Genomic DNA, 14292 nt, shown 5'->3' on the forward strand with positions numbered 1-14292 from the left:
AATTGTGTGCTCAAAATTGCCTGTTTTACAACTAAAACTGATCCCTTGTCCTAGCTGTCATCATCTTGCTTGCGAATCAGATTTAGCTTGACTGTTGTGGGATGCAAATTAATGTTGGGTTTGACTTCGGTGCCGGCTCTGCGTAACTTTTTAGCCATGAGAAAACACCTCTGCACTGATGGCCAGTCCTCTCCCACACCAGGTACTGCAAACACAGCAAAATCAGTGGGGACACGTAGATTTCCAGCCTGCCACACACAGGGTGTGACTGCTCTGCCTTGAAAAGATACCTGTACCAAATGAAGCAGTTTTCCTTCATGAGCGTATGCTTTCTGCTTTAATTTTTTGTGAGCGGTATTTTATATTTTCACATATATCCAGAGACACATTTTAAAAGTCCCTTGGAAAAATGGCACACATACTTTATTTCTGATTCAGTATTTTTATGTCACGCTACACAGAAACTTCAGTACTTTATAGCAACTGTATTTCTCTGGATGCATTTACCATCTCTATTAGTAGGCTAGGGAAAGAAAAGTGAAGAAAGCTGGCAGGTGTAAGACTAAGAGGAACATATGTCAGAAGGTCTTTTTCACTACCAAGCAAAGTTGTTATATAAAGCCTAATCTTCAGGCTAAAAAAGTCAGCATGAAAAAATTTCTCTCCCTTCTCCTCCAACCTGGCCCAAATATCCCATTGTGGTAATTACTGCCTTTAACCTTGCAGTCAGAGAGCACTGACAAAGGGCAGCAAATTTATTTTAGATCTAGGTACCCTGTCCTGTCCAACAGCTCGTAAAAAGTAAAGTTCCCTTTGAAAGCTCTTGCACCCCCCAGCTCTCGGGCAGTTTCAGAGGGCAAGATAATAAAAAATGCCGAGAGCACTTGTACTATTTCAGCAGTGCTTGAACTAGGTTTTTGGATTACCTGTTTGACTCACAACAAAAAACATGCCCTAAACCAAGCCAGACCCCCTAGGTTTAGTCTGATTCTCCACGTGCACTGATCTCACAACCACACAGCCACCTGGCATCTTCCAGTCCTGGTGGCAACTCAGGTTTTCTGCTGCAGTCTGGCCCTCACAGCAGTGCTAGAGGAGCTGAAGCAGCCAGATCTGCAGCATGCACACACACCTGCCTGATTTATTATCCTCTGGGCACACACGCCTGACTTCTATTGCTAATAATAGAGGCTGCTCACACAATGAGGGAGAATAGGCTCCCAAACCGCTCCTGACATGCACTTGTCTCCTGATTGCTATACCCCATGTGCCTCTGTTGGTCTCCATCACCCCTTGCTTAAACGCTTTGCAGTCATTATGGGCTTGATTCTCCACTGCTTCTCACCTTGTGCAGTCATTTGCACCTGTGTAAAGTGAGTGCAAAGTGAGTTTACATCTACTTTGTACAGGTGTAAATGATTACACATCCATGGAAGCTCAGACTATATTGAAGGTGCTCTGGTCAGAAATTGCATCTCTGTTGAAGCATAAAGAATTTGTAGAGGGCATGTGATAGAATTACTCAGTAGGGGAGAATAATGAATATGCCATGGAGAAAGAGTTTTTCTGTATTAGCATGAGCTTGCCACATCTTACAGTACACAACCATAGTTCTCAAAGACATAATGGTAATAGATAAGTTTATATATATATATCTATATATATTTTTTTTTAAAAAAACCCTAACATTTTATGTTTTATTACAAGGAAATGGAGATTAGCCTCTGAATAAAATATGGCCAAAAGAGTTTATTAAAATAATTTCAATGGCTTGAAAGAATTTCTAGATAACACAATTATTGCCAGCACAGAGATGCATGTCACCTCATTTTTGAGAAGGACAGGCTTCTGCCTTGCCTCTGTTAGTGGTGCAGAAAACAGGGTTTGACAGTTCTTTTTGACAGGAAAAAAGTGTGCAGTAGTCCTATCAGCAACCAGTTGCTTTTATAATGTAGATAAATTAGTTTGAGGGAATCTGAGATTGAGTTATGTAGGTGAAGAGGTAAAAACAACGTTATAAATAAGTCTGCTGAACACTTAAGTGCAAAGTTCATGTATATTAATGATGCTTTCAAAAGATTTAAGAAAAAAATAAAAGTATTACCTTTTTGACCTGAGCGCTCACAACTCATAGTCCAGTAGGTAGGCTCTGTTATGGGGGAGAAATTGCTCATTAAATAACATAGTTTGGAGGCTAGCCTCTTTATTCACTGTGATCATTCAACTTTTTTCCTCCTCAACATGGGAGGAATTGAACAGCAAAGTGTTGGCATTCTGGTCATGGTTCCTTGTGTCATTTGCCTGGCCAAATAATTTTTTAAATTTTTTTTTTTCCTTGAGCTTTTCACCAGTCTTGTTGGGACAAGGTTCTTAACTTCTTGTTTTTCTGTCCCATTCTGTCCCTATTTCAGACACCCAAGTCTCAGAAAAGAAGACCAATAGAGACTTATCTTTCTATACACATGTGTAGCAATGCCCATGTTTCATATGGAGGCTGTTGATGTTGAGATCCGTAAAAGGACTTAACTCCTTCCAGCTGAAAGGCAGCAGCTACATTTAATCCATAAAAGCACCTTTACTTCAGCAAGGACATGTCTACAATGATGGTAGTCTAAAGAGTATGTTCTAGACAAAAAGACAAATGGCATCTATTGTAATAATATTGTAAGTAGTTATTGTTGAATAATAAATTATTACATATTTATGCAACAGCCTTTTGTCAGAGTATTTTCTTTTTGCTGTCCAGAATGATTTTATTCCTATCCAAGCAATAGTGAAGATATATAAATAAAACCTTTACCCCAAGGTGTGCTTCAGTAATATGATAAATCAATTCAGAAACCTGAAACCTTTGCCACAATCAGAACGCTTTCAAATCCTTTATGTTGCTGGAGCAATGTTGTCTCTAAACTATAAGTTCAGTATCTGTTAGCATCTGTTTTCTATATGAAAGGTATTTTAAAACACAGAAAAACAAACTGTGAATGATCACAAGAGCCTTTGTAACTCCACAAGTGCTGACTTGTGCACTAGTGACCATTGCAATGGTTTTCTGTCATGAGCTCACCCTAGCTAGCTGGTGTTGGGCAGTATCTGCAAGCTTAGAAGTAAACCTCTTGTTAGGAAACAAGTCCTGCCCAGTCCTGCACATCCAGAATGAGCAGCTGTTTCTGGACAGCTCCACTGTCATTGTGTCAGTGGAAATTCCTCCTTCTCTTCCCATCTGTCCAATGTAGACTGTGTTTCTATTGGGAAATGCTTTCTATCTTTGGAATTTTATTGCAGCCTGGAGGCCTTTGGCTTATCTCAGGTCATCTGTAAAGGCACCAGGCAGGGGCCATGGCTTTCAATGTGTGCAGCAGAGCCACCCCACTGAGGAGGCAGAAGGGATGGCAGGTCACCACTATATGAAGATGCCTGCTGAGGTAGCCTAGGATGACTTGGGACATCCACAAGATGGATGCACTGTTGTCATGTGAAGATGCTTAAAAGCATTCCAGCCATATCTCTGCAGGGCTGTGCTTGAGGTGTGACCTGTTGGTCTATGGCTGGGGGTATGTGGCTGTATTCAGTGGACACTGAGGGTTTTGCTCTGCCACTGTGACGCAGATCTTTCCATGAAGGTCCATAGCTGCTTGTCAGATCCAGAGTGGAAATCTAGGCTGACCCTGTTGCTGCAGTGGTCCTTGCAGCCTTGAACTGGACATGGGGCTGCCCTCTGAACAATCAGGGAGGCCCAAGGTGATGTGAGAGCTGAGTCTTGCCTTCCTGAAATTGCCAGCTGCCCAGAATATCCCATGCACTTGTCTTCAGTTAAGTGCTTCAGTTAAGCTGCTCTGTGGCCACCTTCCTCTATTTCGGTCCTGCGCCACTTTGGCAACAAGACGGAGGGCAACCCCAGGACCTCATCAGCAAAGGTTTGTAAGCCATCCACAGCACCAAATAAACACCAAGCTCTCTGCATTTATTCTCACTCTTCTTTCCCTGCTAGTTTTCTTCTGTATAATTACTACATCCATTTGCTTTGTCATGCTTTCTGGGCCTCATTCCCCTTCCCTCTCTTTTATTTGTTCCTCATCAGAAACATCTAGCACACAATGGGGAACACATTCCTGCTTCCAATATACCAACACTTGGGCAGCTGAAGTCCCTTGGAGATTCTAGGCCTCAAACAGGTTTCAGCCTCTGGAAACTGATTTCTTTGTCTGGAAAACCCCCATGGCGTGTCGCTTATAACAGTGTCATTCCCTATTCTCTGCAAACTAGTCATCTACAAATCATTTTGCTTGCCTATGCCACATATTTATGAAGAATTTTCACAGGCAAGGTATTTAAGACATGGTTTCCTGGCACTTACTCATCTACTAGGTATAATGAAATCCAAACTGTTTATTAGCTCATCCACTATCTCAGCTATCCAGAAATCTAGCTCAAATTCCAGATGTCTAATTTGCAAACCCAGCTTTCCCAACTGTTGGACAAATGCACATTTCTCTGTCACTGTCTCCATTTGAGACCAATTAGTTGGTTCACTTTTGGACAGTCTACTCCTTACTGTTTTTAGCATGTCTGCTCCATTAGTGGTTATCCTTGAGGCAATGTCCACTTTTTCCATGCATTTCACAGATACCAGCAGATGATTTGTAGCCAGCCTCCTCCTTCAACTCCAGGCACCTAAACAGAAATCTGGGGCCTCATTTGTGTACCTTTGGGCTTCACTGACATAATGTGGTGTCCTTGTAACACTCAGACTGGGAAAAAGGCTTTTTACTAGGCTCTTGTGATGTTTAGTTCTGGCCCAGCCTCCTATTATAGCAAGTTGGTGTTTTATAGCGAAATTTTTCACTGTACCAGCACTTCTTTCTTTAGTTTTTGCATTATTGCCAACTTCTCTTGTTTTATAAACCAAATCTATCACTTCTTCTAATTGTTCAAGAATGCCACAGACCAGACTAGAGTCACCTTTTCCATTTGACATATCTGTGCTTACGGGGCTCATGGCAATTAATGTCCATCTTTCTTTCTAGCAGCTGCTTCCTTTCCTGCTTGGCTGCTGCAGAGAAATACTCAAATGGTGGGGCAAATTCCCCAAGCCCTTGGGGTGTCTGATTTCCTTTTTCTGATCTGGTCCTGCAAGTTGAAGTCCAGCTAAATGTGCATAAGTTGTTCCACTGCCCATTTATCCTGGGAGCCCTTGTTTGCACCAGATTATGCCAAGAACAGGTCTTGCCTGGTCCTCAGCCAGGTTGGAGGATTCAGCTTTCCCCTTGCTGCTAATTCTCTGATCTGGCTCTTTCTGCCTGATGGCTGCCTGCACGCCACATCTCAACAGCTCCTACAAACTTGGACTGCTTGGTCGTCTGTCGTGGGCTGCTCTGCAGCACGGCTGAGCTGGCGTGCTTGGGCTGGCTGCTGGAAGCCTGTCCTATTCCTCTTCCTAGCCACTCGCTTGGGTGAGATGTTGAGCAAAGCCAAGAAGCCTGTCAGGGAGTTTTCCCTCAAAGAAATCAAGTTTTGCATTATTTGAACTGGACAATATCTCCTCTCCTTGACTGGCCTCTGAGGGTTACAAATGGAGTAGAACACAGTTTTACTGAGGTCATTTGGCTAACCCACTTGGTGCAGCCAGGTGGCTGAGTGAGGTCTGCTCTGACCTCTGCCCCTTTCATTGCTTTCTCAACACAGTTTCTGAGATCTGTCACTCCTTGCTGCTGCTCACGTCTATTAGCAGGTTTTGGGTTGTCAAGACACCTTTGAGTCTCCCTGGCTCCATGGAAATCCTTCTCATTCAGAGCAGACATGTCTCTGCTTCCAGCTATGGGGCTTCCTAGTCTGGCTAGACGCTCTGCAGCTGTTGCTCCCAAAGCAATTTTGTCTCCATCCACAAGTCATCTCTCCACCATTATCAAGAGACTTATGGATGCTTCTTCCTTCTTTATTTGATGCTTTCTTCTTTGATGATACCTCATGCTGCTAGCTGCAGGTCAAGGGAAACCTTTTTGCCAAGGAGGTCATGAAAGAGGTCAAATGTGCTGAGGGTTGTTCTAACCCTTTCCCAGCACCACACCAGCACTGGAAGTAGCATTAGCAGCCACATAGCTGACATGGGACAGCTCTGTCCTTCTGCTGTTTGGCACTGCAGAGTCAAGAGGAGTTGCGAGTGGAGGGGGAGAGGAGCACAGAAAGAGTAGGAAGCAGGAGCACCACAGAAGGTGACATGGAGGAGGGATGGAGGTAGATCAAGGACTTTGGTTCCTCCACAAGATGCAGCTGAAGACCAGATGCACTTGGCTTTCAGATATGCTTCCACCATGGTTGATTTTGGTGGCATCTCCTTTATGTTATCTCTCTTGAGCCTGTGCGCATACAGCTCCTCAGTTTCTTCACCTGGAGCCTGGCTCTTCTTCCTAACACGCACTTTGCACTCCAGGTTGCTCGCTAAAATTCAGAGTGCTGTGGGCTGTGTTCATTTGAAAATCAAGGCGATGATAGGGTCAGCCTTCTCTACTATGGTCCTCTGTCTACAAGGAATGTGCAATGTGCTGTGTCCCCAGACACAGGAGGAATTAGAAGCTGTATTTTCATGTTACAATTGTTTTTTAATCAGCTTAACAAAAATCTCTCTCCTCCCCTGCTTCGCCTCTGTTCTTGGAGCCCCAGTCCTAATGTTTCTTTAGGCCACGTCCTTGGCTTCTCTGATCTGCTCTGCTTTCTTGCATAAACACACAAAACCAATAACCAGTGAGATACAAGACACCTGTAAGTAGAGGTAATTTCTTTATTTCTTTATATTACTAATGCAGTAATGCATGTCTCTTGTGGAGGCTGCTTTTTTTTTTTTCCTTCTGATTCCACAAAGCATCTCGAAGACTTTTGTTTCTTGTATTTATCCCACAGGGATGGTAGCTATTACAGTCCTCTCTGAGGACAATCTCGGTGCTCACCTGGCTCTGCAATTGGCATCTCACTTCAAGGAAAAGGCAGGGTTGTGGTTTTGTAGGTTTTTAGCAGTCATTTAACCTCAGTGTCACTAATTTGCTTTAGCACTAACTAAACAGGCACAGGATTACTGCAAAGTCAGATATCTTCATGGTGGTTTTCATCTAGTCCAGCTAGATTGATGTCTGCAGACAAACCGCTACCCTAGCTGAGAACTATCTTAGGATCTTTAACAGAAAGTCTCCATAATATGTAGGCCTGGGGGAAGGAGTACCCTCCTCTGCCTGTCTGAGACAGATTAGCACATTGCCATCCAAAAGGCAGCTCAGCGGCTTCTTGTGCCTGCTGTGGGCAGCAAATGAAGTCTTCAACCTGAGGAACAGTCTATCAAGCTACTTCTGCCAATGCTAAATTTAATTGTTAGGAAAAAAGTACTCACTGGTACCTGTTCAAGTGTGATGCAAAGCAGCATGGGTGGGGAAGAGAGGTAGGGAACTGAAGAGTGGCTGGACCGAAGCTCTTACTTTGTAATTCAAATGGAATGAGCTCAAATCCTTTGAAGGTTGTCCATTTGAAAACATTTCTGCTAACTTTTTTCCTCACATCAATTTGCTTATAGATTAACTTTTATAAGCTTTCCATGGGGGGAAAATTGATAATGTGACCCAAAATATTTCTCTTCCAGAAATGGCCAAGTTACAGTGGAAAAAAACAGTTCAGCCACATAAAGATGTGATAGTTATAAAAGCAATGTGAGGGACTTGCACAGCTCTCCACCTGCAGCAGCTAATTAAGAAGCAGCAGCTGAAGCCAGGTCCTTCCCCTTCCTCGGAAAGGACTGCTTCCTGTCCGCCCGCACGGGTTTGCTTCTGGGATTATCCACTGCGTCCAGCAGACAGCCAGCACAGGGGGGGAGTTAAAAGCCCCTTCACAACAATTATTTCTTTTTCCTGAAGGCAGCAAATAACTGTAGAATTAGGCCCTAATTCTGTCTTTCGTGTAGGTTTGCAGCTAGCTGACAGATCAAAGCAGCAGCACTCTTGGGAAAGGGTTAGGTATTTATATAGCCAAACTGCTCCAGCACCTATACCTGTGCTGTTGTGAGGTCTTCAACTTCCATGTGGAGTGACAAAACTGGAGTAACTTGTCCTTAGCCATGGCAGTTCCTCTGTCACGTCTGCACTGTCCAGGGCAGACGTGGTATAGTACCATGTACCACAAGACCTTTTGACGTCTCTGGGCATTGCCATTGGTCACCTCTCACTGGTTCCCTTCCACCCCTTGCTGACCCTCTGTGCCTTGCCTGCCCCATTGCTCCCATACCCCAGCACTCCCCAGGATCAGGCGAGGTGGAGAGGGTGTTGAAATCTCCACTGAAGACTGGACAGTAACCAGTGGTGGGGTGCCAGTCATGCAGCTTATCTCATTGCCTGGATACATGCCAACATAAGCTGTCTCAGATGGACCTGGAGCATGACCAGCTGGGGGCCACAGCCATTTTTGGGGTTCACATTTGTGATCTCATTTTTTTAAATGATTGATGCATGTTCTGTATTTGTTTATAGACCATGGTAGTGGTCAACATTTAATGATGCACGGACAGAGAGCCAAGTGCTGGATTCAGAGACTGAAAACACAGAAGAAAGGAGCTGTGTGGCCCTCTTTAAGTTTCCACTTACTGTAGGCACGTGGTGATTCCTCATATTTGTTCCTCACATGCCTTTAAGATTCAAGACAGAGAAGCTCTGCATGTTTTTCCCCTTCTCTCTCTATGTAACACACCTCAAGCTATAGCCTAAAGAAAGTCTCTGGGTACAGCTCCTGAATATGGAGTATGATACATCTTCTTAACTCATTTTTCCGCCAGGGTGACCTGAAATGGCTGAGCTGAAAACACTTTCTAGCTCTGAACACACCAGAACTTTGAGGAAGGTATACTAGTCCCAGGAGAAAGGCCGACTGCTCCTTCCTGCCCTGCTCCCATTGTTAATATTATCTCTTGTTTCTGCAGCCAGCAGTCCTCAGAGGGCTGCTCAGCACAGCTGGGATTTTGGGGCTTCTCCTTGTTGGTTCAAGCTGGGTGGCGTTGGCAATTTGCTGCCACAGGGCACTGGGCATGTCCCGTCCAGGGGACAAGAGAAGACTGGGAAGAGCAGCCAGCACGTGTCTGTGTTCACAGTGATGCTGCAAACAGACAGCCTGCTGCCGCTGTGCTGTAGCTGTTACATGTCTCAATGGGCAGGGTTTAACCTGGTGAAGGACACCTAAATGGGGATTTCTGAATGCAAGTATCCACAGATGTCTGAGGTAGAGGGCAAGTGTCACAGCTCAGCAAGGAAATAGTGCTTTAGGTAGGGCAGAATCCCCCTGCGCTGGCAGTTTCAATGAGATCTCCATCACATTGGTGGGAGTTTAAGTGCCTGGCTTACATGAAAACCTGCATTTGACTCCAAGATTTATTGTCTTGAACTGAATCACACATGTGGGTGCTCATCAGGATCTGTTCTTATGAAGAGAAGGATGGAGAAGAGAAGGCTCGGAGGGGATCTTATCAATGCTTACAAAAATCTGGAGGGTGGATGTCAAGAGGACGGGACCAGACTCTTTTCAGTGGTGCCCAATGACAGGATGAGGGGCAACAAGCACAGACTGAAATATAGGAAGTTCCACCTGAACATGACGAGAAACTTCTTTACTTTGAAGGTGCCAGAGCACTGGAACAGGCTGCCCAGAGAGGTTGTGGAGTCATCTTCTCTGAAGAAATTAAAAATCCTCCTGGTTGTATTCCTGTGTGACCTACTGTAGGTGAATCTGCTTTGGCAGGTAAGTTGGACTAGATGATCTCCAGAGGTCCCTTCCAACCCCAACCATTCTGTGATTCTGTGAAAAGATGCTCATGCACCTCTGGGATGGCTCATGGACCTGGAAGCCAGTTCCGGGAGTGCTGTGAAAGCCAGGCTGCTCCCCACATCTTCTAGTCATCCTGCCTCTGTAGCTTGGGATTAGGGTGTCTGCACTCCCAGCACCTTCTGGGCACACTCCTAGGAAAAGCCTGAGGGAGCACACCTGGTGGTGTACTAAGCATTCAGTAAATGCCATGTAATATTGGCTGTAGCATCCCAGGGGCACCCCTACGTGTTCATGCAGGTAAACACCACGGGAAGGCATCTGATCTGGACTGCGTTCTGCAGAGGCTGCTCTACATGGCAGAGTAGTGCAGCCAAGACTAAAATCTGAGTCTTTTCCCTGCCTGAATCAAGCCACTTGTTTGAACCTGACGTTCTACCTCCCAGCTGTATCTTGCAGCCATTAAACTGAGATCAGCTACTACCTCTGTCCTCATCCCGATGACATTCAGTTACCTTCAGATAGAGTCTCAAGAAAATGATGCTGAGTAGTAGGCTCAGGTATTAGGCTGAACCTGAGTAATGACCCACAGGGACTGCTTCAGGTCTCAGGACTAAGTGGTGGGTCTGTCGCCAGCCTCTGCCTAGTGGCAGAAGAAAGCTTAGTGACAGCTTCCTCCTTCCCCTTCTGTAATTGAGTCTCAAGTTCACAACATGCCGCTAAACTTAGAAAGAGAAGGTACTTCTTGAACGTCCCAACTCAGCTGCCACAGCCATGCAAGAAACCAGTTGTCCTCACTGGTCACTGTGGTCCCAGCGTGCAGCACCCGTGTAGCTTTGTTCTTCACTCTCTGTACACTCTGTCCCAGTTCCTTCTGGTGCCTTGTACAGAACAAGTCATGACCTCTGCCCGAAGGAATTCAACCAGGCAGTGAGATGTCTAGCTGCTAGAAAATCACCTGCAATTATTCACACCCTCAAAATTGCAGGAGCAAAATGACAGCCTGCTTTTCAAAATCAGGTCCATTATGTGTCTGCAAAGTATATAATCTCCACATAATTCATCAACACCATTAATCTAAACTCCTATGTACGGAGCTCAATAGCGCATGTGTTTTCCATGTGTGTGTAATATCAAACGAACTTGTGTTTAACTTGTCAGAATATAATCAACTTCTATTAATTACTTCACTACGAAGTCTCCAGTACCAATGGTTCTTCGTACAATCACTCAAAAAGTTTTATTGGGGAGCTAAACAGCTCAATAACACTAATTAATTGTGTTTCTTGGACAACTGAGATTGTATAAGTGAAAAGGTGGTTTTGATACATTTCCCACTACATTGATTTTCATATTTTTGGAACGCATTTCACCATAATAGTCATTAGCGCACAGAGAGAAGAGTTGGAAAGGCATGGTAGAAGCACGGCATTCCTGAAATATGATTTGAGATTTGTACTGGATCTGCACCATTTGCCAGAAATTCAAACTCTGGCAAATAACTTAGCCTTTCTAGGCTGTTTGCCCAATAGGCTGAGTGAAAAAAACAGCAAACCTAAAAATCTGCCAATATTTATGTACCAGCGTGTGATTCAATTGTTTTATTGCAGCGTAGAAGTGACACAGAGAGAGGAGGAGGAGGACAGAGACTCTGCGAGTCCAGGGGAAAAATCTGAAGCATTTGAATGTGAGTGTTAAAGAATTTTAAGGCCTTTAATCAAACCACTCCAAAACTCACAAGTTCAACAAAAGCAAAAAGAAAGAGAAAGAGAGCAATTACTCTCCTGGGGCTTTCAGAGCTTTACTTTTACACATATTTTTCTAATTCCATGTAGAGGAATAAAGAATGTGCTTTTCCCACCTGAGAAGTGTTGTTTGGTGATTCATGAAGCTTTCTCCCTTGTCTGAAGCAGAGATTTCTCAGTTACGTACCCCAGGGCTGCGATGGGGATTGCCGGTGGGGAGGGTGTGAGGCCTGCGGAGCATTTTGGATTAGCAAGATATTACTTAGTGTTGTGTGTGTATGTATTCATATATCAAGAATAAATGAATTGTTGTACTCAATGGCATGGAAAGGTAAATAAAAAGCCTCTCTTGGCTGGATCATGAATCCCAGTTGTGGGTTTGGATTCATGTTTCAAGGCTCCATTCACTTCTGGGTTTTATGTTTTCAGGTCCTCTGAGCATCTTCAGCATTATCTCAAAAGCACCATCTTTTTATCTATACCAATACTTAGCAGCACTCAAAATAATCTTCTTATCTACGTGTTCATAGTTATTTTCCTTTGAAGTCCCGTCCCCCCCCATCATCATAAAATACAGATTCCATTCAAGGGAAATATAAGGCATAGTAAGTGCCTTGGTAAACCAAGATCAAAGTGTGCTTAAATCCTATGAGATTATTCTAATTTAGTAGCTTATTCTTCTTTCATAGTAAATATTGCCACAAAGAAGTCGTCATTTAGTCCTCTGCTGTATTGAGCCAGGCTTTGTAAAAGTCAATCCATCCCTGGAAAAGCTTCCCCTACAAGGTGGCAAATGTACTGGGGAGCGCAAAGTGGGAGGGAGAAAAGTGGCAGATAAAAGTATTGTGATGGTTAAGGGCTTTAAATTTTCCCTGAGTCTAAAAGGCAGAGTTAATTCAGACCTGTACTTAACCAAGCAATGATTTCTGCACCTTAATTCAGTAGTTCAAATAAAATAATAAAATAATTAATAATAATAATGATTGAGAGAAATTGGAAAACCACTGTTATGTTGCTTTTGCTGGTAATTTGAAAAATAGGTGATCCAGCAATTCTAAGATACAGAGAAAATGTCCAAACTGAAATTTCTTAAAAGACTGATTATAGTTTCTTGACTTTTCACTGTTGTACATTCTGACTATGGGGCTAATACTATATTCTCCAGGCAGACTTCTCAAAAGCCATTTGATAAAATGCTGGTGCCAAGAGACAGACAACAGTATCGGTATTATGTGTTGCTCCTGCGAGGATCTCATGAGACATTTCTGCCATTTCCGTAGGTAAGTATGTTTTCACAAGTCAGTTTTTGCAACTCTTGTTAAAAGAGCAGACTCTTAATACAAGAAAATGAATGGTGGACTAAATAAAGAACTAGACTTGTAGTCTCACTGAAATACTGGCAGGTCACAATCAGGGTCTCTTTAATCCCTGGCTCCAGGTGGAGTTAAAGGGAGAAATCCATGTTCTGTCACCAACAGGTAATGTCCTGTGTTGGCCAGATCTCTCATATCTAGGATTTTTGATTGTTTTTCATCTCCAGGGATCAGTAGTTTAGTTTAATAACCAGCTCGCATTAGCAGTATCTGTGATATTCCTCTTTCCTACCTTGAAAGCCAAAGCCCATTTCTATCATGCTGCACTTGAATCCGTTTCAGGTTTCATCATCCTCCTGAACATTTCTGACCATTTATTCAAGTCCTCACATCAAGAATAGGTCATTCAGCACACACAAATGGTTGGATTGTCAGTCTTCGCAGCAAACACCTTGTGAATCATGTAGCTGGCAAAGGAAAGAGATTGAATTTGCTATAGTCACTGGATCTGATACAATGGTAATAAAATTCTTGTCTCTTTTGTATGAAAAGTGATTGTGTATCTTTCTGGTTAATGGAATTGCCGGTGCTTGCAAGAAAAAATGTATCTTATCATAATGAATGTATGCAGGACTCTTAAATTCTGATTTACTTTCCATTTCTGGCTCAATATTCATCTTTGTACACAGCTTGACTTCACTTCGCCTCCTACTCCCATCTCCCTGTTTCCCTATCCACTAATTTCTTTCTGAAGTCAGCTGCTCATACCTGGCAACATATTCAGAGTGTCCCTTTGAGTCAACATACCAAGTCTTTTCCTACCCAGCAGAACCTTCCTTCTGAATGGTCCATCTTGTCACATAAGGAACATTCCTGATGTTTTTTCAGACATCCTGTCGGTCTGCTCACTCTCACAGAGCAGCTCTGGGGATTCTCTGGCAGCAATTTGCTTGGCTTTGTGGCATAGAGCGCAAATCCCAACTTGGAGTACAGGCATTTGTTCGCCTGTTAGTTAGCGGCATTGACCACAAACCAGCCTGTCAAAAAGGGTGTCAGTTAACATGTTCAGCAACTCCTTTTGAAGCCTGAGGCAAACTGTGAAATATTTTCTTCCTCTGTTGGCATCTTTCATGCAACTAGAATTTCTCAGCATTCAGCAGAGGGTCTGGAGCAAGTGTTATTTGAAGCAGCTTACAGGATCTATTCCCGTGTTTTTCTTTGTGGTCTGTCTGCCTGTGTCAGACTCCAGAACACAGTGAAAACCTTCAGTCTCCCAGGACATTGAGTAGAGGCAATCTAGGCTAGTCCCACAACTCAGGCTTCAGAAAGCTCGGTGCAGGAACTCCAGATTCTGCTCAAAACAAACATACCTTCTGGAGGGTTTCTGCCCAAGTATTTTCTATGGAGGCCAAAAACACAGAGAGCAGAGATCCTTCAGTAGTTCCATT

The sequence above is a fragment of the Streptopelia decaocto genome, assembly GCF_964273445.1.
Source record: "Streptopelia decaocto genome assembly, chromosome: 2".
Taxonomy (NCBI): domain Eukaryota; kingdom Metazoa; phylum Chordata; class Aves; order Columbiformes; family Columbidae; genus Streptopelia; species Streptopelia decaocto.